Raw genomic sequence first — 6924 nt, 5'->3', positions numbered from 1 at the left:
TCTTGCTTTTGTGACAGTTACTTAATTTTTTTAGTAATTTTTACCATTTGAGATCTAAATAATCGAAATTTTAAATATAAAAATAGGAAAAAAATTCACAAGAAAGAAGTTGGCCAATACTAGTATAGGATTTGTTTTCTTAAATTTGACAAATTTCACCTCCTGCTAAAACTTTTTTAATTTTTTACTATTTTTAACTATTTACAATTCAAATAATTCAACTTTTATGTACAAAAAGATCTCAAAATTTCATAACAAACAGTTTGGCGGATTGTCAAATGGGATTAGTTTCTGAAATTTCAAAACTTCAATCTCTAGGTAATAATTTTTCAATTGTTTTTTACTACTTTCTACTATTTACAATTTAAATAATTCATGTTTTCTACATAAAAATTCCTCAAAATTTTATAAGAAAGTCGTTGCAAATTGTCAAAGGGATTACTGTTGTTATGAAATTTGAAAATATTGTTCTTTTTATTTTACTACTTTACTTTTTTACTAATTTTTACTATTTACAAAATAAATAATTGATATTTTTTACACAAAACTTGCAAAAAATTTAACAAGAAACAAGTTGGCCAATACCAGGATAGGATTTGTGTTCTTAAATTTGACAAGTTTTATCTCCTGTAACACTTTTTTAATTCTCTTTACTGTTTTTAACTATATACAATTCAAATAATTGAGATTTTATGTACAAAAAGAACTCAAAATTTCATAATAAACATGTTGGCGAATACTCAAATGGGATTAGTTTCTGAAATTTACCAAATTCAATCTCTAGGTAACAAATTTTCAATTGTTTTTTTATACTTTCTACTATTTACAACTTAAATAATTCAGGTTTTCTACATACAAATTGCTCAAAATTTCATGAGAAACTTGTTATACTTAAAGGGGATTAATGGTGTTACGAAATTTGAAAATTTTCTTGCTTTTGTGACAGTTACTTAATTTTTTTAGTAATTTTTACTATTTGAGATCTAAATAATCGAAATTTTAAATATAAAAATAGGAAAAAAATTCACAAGAAAGAAGTTGGCCAATACTAGTATAGGATTTGTTTTCTTAAATTTGACAAATTTCACCTCCTGCTAAAACTTTTTTAATTTTTTACTATTTTTAACTATTTACAATTCAAATAATTCAACTTTTATGTACAAAAAGATCTCAAAATTTCATAACAAACAGTTTGGCGGATACTCAAATGGGATTAGTTTCTGAAATTTCAAAACTTCAATCTCTAGGTAATAATTTTTCAATTGTTTTTACTACTTTCTACTATTTACAATTTAAATAATTCATGTTTTCTACATAAAAATTCCTCAAAATTTCATAAGAAACTCGTTGCAAATTGTCAAAGGGATTATTGGTGTTATGACATTTGAAAATTTTGTTCTTTTTATGACAATTCTTTACTTTTTTACTAATTTTTACTCTTTACAATTTAAATAATTGATATTTTTTATACAAAACTTGCAAAAAATTTAACAAGAAACAAGTTGGCCAATACTAGGATTGGATTTGTGTTCTTAAATTTGACAAGTTCTATCTCCTGTAACACTTTTTTAATTCTTTTTACTATTTTTAACTATATACAATTCAAATAATTGAGATTTTATGTACAAAAAGAACTCAAAATTTCATAATAAACACGTTGGCGGATACTCAAATGGGATTAGTTTCTGAAATTTAACAAATTCAATCTCTAGGTAACAAATTTTCAGTCGTTTTTTTATACTTTCTACTATTTACAACTTAAATAATTCAGGTTTTCTACATACAAATTGCTCAAAATTTCATGAGAAACTTGTTCCAAATACTTAAAGGGGATTAATGGTGTTACTAAATTTGAAAATTTTCTTGCTTTTGTGACAGTTACTTAATTTTTTTAGTAATTTTTACTATTTGAGATCTAAATAATCGAAATTTTAAATATAAAAATAGGAAAAAAATTCACAAGAAAGAAGTTGGCCAATAGTAGTATAGGATTTGTTTTCTTAAATTTGACAAATTTCACCTCCTGCTAAAACTTTTTGAATTTTTTACTATTTTTAACTATTTACAATTCAAATAATTCAACTTTTATGTACAAAAAGATCTCAAAATTTCATAACAAACAGTTTGGCGGATACTCAAATGGGATTAGTTTCTGAAATTTCAAAACTTCAATCTCTAGGTAATAATTTTTCAATTGTTTTTTACTACTTTCTACTATTTACAATTTAAATAATTCATGTTTTCTACATAAAAATTCCTCAAAATTTCATAAGAAACTCGTTGCAAATTGTCAAAGGGATTATTGGTGTTATGACATTTGAAAATTTTGTTCTTTTTATGACACTTCTTTACTTTTTTACTAATTTTTACTCTTTACAATTTAAATAATTGATATTTTTTATACAAAACTTGCAAAAAATTTAACAAGAAACAAGTTGGCCAATACCAGGATAGCATTTGTGTTCTTAAATTTGACAAGTTCTATCTCCTGTAACACTTTTTTAATTCTTTTTACTATTTTTAACTATATACAATTCAAATAATTGAGATTTTATGTACAAAAAGAACTCAAAATTTGATAATAAACATGTTGGCGGATACTCAAATGGGATTAGTTTATGAAATTTAACAAATTCAATCTCTAGGTAACAAATTTTCAATTGTTTTTTTATACTTTCTACTATTTCCAACTTAAATAATTCAGGTTTTCTACATACAAATTGCTCAAAATTTCATGAGAAACTTGTTCCAAATACTTAAAGGGGATTAATGGTGTTACGAAATTTGAAAATTTTCTTGCTTTTGTGACAGTTACTTAATTTTTTTAGTAATTTTTACTATTTGAGATCTAAATAATCGAAATTTTAAATATAAAAATAGGAAAAAAAATCACAAGAAAGAAGTTGGCCAATACTAGTATAGGATTTGTGTTCTTAAATTTGACAAATTTCACCTCCTGCTAAAACTTTTTTAATTTTTTACTATTTTTAACTATTTACAATTCAAATAATTCAACTTTTATGTACAAAAAGATCTCAAAATTTCATAACAAACAGTTTGGCGGATACTCAAATGGCATTAGTTTCTGAAATTTCAAAAATTCAATCTCTAGGTAATAATTTTTCAATTTATTTTTACTACTTTCTACTATTTACAATTTAAATAATTCATGTTTTCTACATAAAAATTCCTCAAAATTTTATAAGAAAGTCGTTGCAAATTGTCAAAGGGATTACTGTTGTTACGAAATTTGAAAATTTTGTTCTTTTTATTTTACTACTTTACTTTTTTACTAATTTTTACTATTTACAATTTAAATAATTGATATTTTTTATACAAAACTTGCAAAAAATTTAACAAGAAACAAGTTGGCCAATACTAGGATTGGATTTGTGTTCTTAAATTTGACAAGTTCTATCTCCTGTAACACTTTTTTAATTCTTTTTACTATTTTTAACTATATACAATTCAAATAATTGAGATTTTATGTACAAAAAGAACTCAAAATTTCATAATAAACACGTTGGCGGATACTCAAATGGGATTAGTTTCTGAAATTTAACAAATTCAATCTCTAGGTAACAAATTTTCAGTCGTTTTTTTATACTTTCTACTATTTACAACTTAAATAATTCAGGTTTTCTACATACAAATTGCTCAAAATTTCATGAGAAACTTGTTCCAAATACTTAAAGGGGATTAATGGTGTTACTAAATTTCAAAATTTTCTTGCTTTTGTGACAGTTACTTAATTTTTTTAGTAATTTTTACTATTTGAGATCTAAATAATCGAAATTTTAAATATAAAAATAGGAAAAAAATTCACAAGAAAGAAGTTGGCCAATAGTAGTATAGGATTTGTTTTCTTAAATTTGACAAATTTCACCTCCTGCTAAAACTTTTTGAATTTTTTACTATTTTTAACTATTTACAATTCAAATAATTCAACTTTTATGTACAAAAAGATCTCAAAATTTCATAACAAACAGTTTGGCGGATACTCAAATGGGATTAGTTTCTGAAATTTCAAAACTTCAATCTCTAGGTAATAATTTTTCAATTGTTTTTTACTACTTTCTACTATTTACAATTTAAATAATTCATGTTTTCTACATAAAAATTCCTCAAAATTTCATAAGAAACTCGTTGCAAATTGTCAAAGGGATTATTGGTGTTATGACATTTGAAAATTTTGTTCTTTTTATGACACTTCTTTACTTTTTTACTAATTTTTACTCTTTACAATTTAAATAATTGATATTTTTTATACAAAACTTGCAAAAAATTTAACAAGAAACAAGTTGGCCAATACCAGGATAGCATTTGTGTTCTTAAATTTGACAAGTTCTATCTCCTGTAACACTTTTTTAATTCTTTTTACTATTTTCAACTATATACAATTCAAATAATTGAGATTTTATGTACAAAAAGAACTCAAAATTTGATAATAAACATGTTGGCGGATACTCAAATGGGATTAGTTTCTGAAATTTAACAAATTCAATCTCTAGGTAACAAATTTTCAATTGTTTTTTTATACTTTCTACTATTTCCAACTTAAATAATTCAGGTTTTCTACATACAAATTGCTCAAAATTTCATGAGAAACTTGTTCCAAATACTTAAAGGGGATTAATGGTGTTACGAAATTTGAAAATTTTCTTGCTTTTATGACAGTTACTTAATTTTTTTAGTAATTTTTACTATTTTAGATCTAAATAATCGAAATTTTAAATATAAAAATAGGAAAAAAAATCACAAGAAAGAAGTTGGCCAATACTAGTATAGGATTTGTGTTCTTAAATTTGACAAATTTCACCTCCTGCTAAAACTTTTTTAATTTTTTACTATTTTTAACTATTTACAATTCAAATAATTCAACTTTTATGTACAAAAAGATCTCAAAATTTCATAACAAACAGTTTGGCGGATACTCAAATGGCATTAGTTTCTGAAATTTCAAAAATTCAATCTCTAGGTAATAATTTTTCAATTTATTTTTACTACTTTCTACTATTTACAATTTAAATAATTCATGTTTTCTACATAAAAATTCCTCAAAATTTTATAAGAAAGTCGTTGCAAATTGTCAAAGGGATTACTGTTGTTACGAAATTTGAAAATTTTGTTCTTTTTATTTTACTACTTTACTTTTTTACTAATTTTTACTATTTACAATTTAAATAATTGATATTTTTTATACAAAACTTGCAAAAAATTTAACAAGAAACAAGTTGGCCAATACTAGGATTGGATTTGTGTTCTTAAATTTGACAAGTTCTATCTCTTGTAACACTTTTTTAATTCTTTTTACTATTTTTAACTATATACAATTCAAATAATTGAGATTTTATGTACAAAAAGAACTCAAAATTTCATAATAAACACGTTGGCGGATACTCAAATGGGATTAGTTTCTGAAATTTAACAAATTCAATCTCTAGGTAACAAATTTTCAGTCGTTTTTTTATACTTTCTACTATTTACAACTTAAATAATTCAGGTTTTCTACATACAAATTGCTCAAAATTTCATGAGAAACTTGTTCCAAATACTTAAAGGGGATTAATGGTGTTACTAAATTTGAAAATTTTCTTGCTTTTGTGACAGTTACTTAATTTTTTTAGTAATTTTTACTATTTGAGATCTAAATAATCGAAATTTTAAATATAAAAATAGGAAAAAAATTCACAAGAAAGAAGTTGGCCAATAGTAGTATAGGATTTGTTTTCTTAAATTTGACAAATTTCACCTCCTGCTAAAACTTTTTGAATTTTTTACTATTTTTAACTATTTACAATTCAAATAATTCAACTTTTATGTACAAAAAGATCTCAAAATTTCATAACAAACAGTTTGGCGGATACTCAAATGGGATTAGTTTCTGAAATTTCAAAACATCAATCTCTAGGTAATAATTTTTCAATTGTTTTTTACTACTTTCTACTATTTACAATTTAAATAATTCATGTTTTCTACATAAAAATTCCTCAAAATTTCATAAGAAACTCGTTGCAAATTGTCAAAGGGATTATTGGTGTTATGACATTTGAAAATTTTGTTCTTTTTATGACACTTCTTTACTTTTTTACTAATTTTTACTCTTTACAATTTAAATAATTGATATTTTTTATACAAAACTTGCAAAAAATTTAACAAGAAACAAGTTGGCCAATACCAGGATAGCATTTGTGTTCTTAAATTTGACAAGTTCTATCTCATGTAACACTTTTTTAATTCTTTTTACTATTTTTAACTATATACAATTCAAATAATTGAGATTTTATGTACAAAAAGAACTCAAAATTTGATAATAAACATGTTGGCGGATACTCAAATGGGATTAGTTTCTGAAATTTAACAAATTCAATCTCTAGGTAACAAATTTTCAATTGTTTTTTTATACTTTCTACTATTTCCAACTTAAATAATTCAGGTTTTCTACATACAAATTGCTCAAAATTTCATGAGAAACTTGTTCCAAATACTTAAAGGGGATTAATGGTGTTACGAAATTTGAAAATTTTCTTGCTTTTGTGACAGTTACTTAATTTTTTTAGTAATTTTTACTATTTGAGATCTAAATAATCGAAATTTTAAATATAAAAATAGGAAAAAAAATCACAAGAAAGAAGTTGGCCAATACTAGTATAGGATTTGTGTTCTTAAATTTGACAAATTTCACCTCCTGCTAAAACTTTTTTAATTTTTTACTATTTTTAACTATTTACAATTAAAATAATTCAACTTTTATGTACAAAAAGATCTCAAAATTTCATAACAAACAGTTTGGCGGATACTCAAATGGCATTAGTTTCTGAAATTTCAAAAATTCAATCTCTAGGTAATAATTTTTCAATTTATTTTTACTACTTTCTACTATTTACAATTTAAATAATTCATGTTTTCTACATAAAAATTCCT

The sequence above is a fragment of the Vigna unguiculata genome, chromosome 10, assembly GCF_037176805.1.
Source record: "Vigna unguiculata cultivar grain cowpea cultivar isolate G323 ecotype 2 chromosome 10, ASM3717680v1, whole genome shotgun sequence".
Taxonomy (NCBI): Eukaryota; Viridiplantae; Streptophyta; class Magnoliopsida; order Fabales; family Fabaceae; genus Vigna; species Vigna unguiculata.
This window is presented reverse-complemented; position numbering follows the sequence as displayed.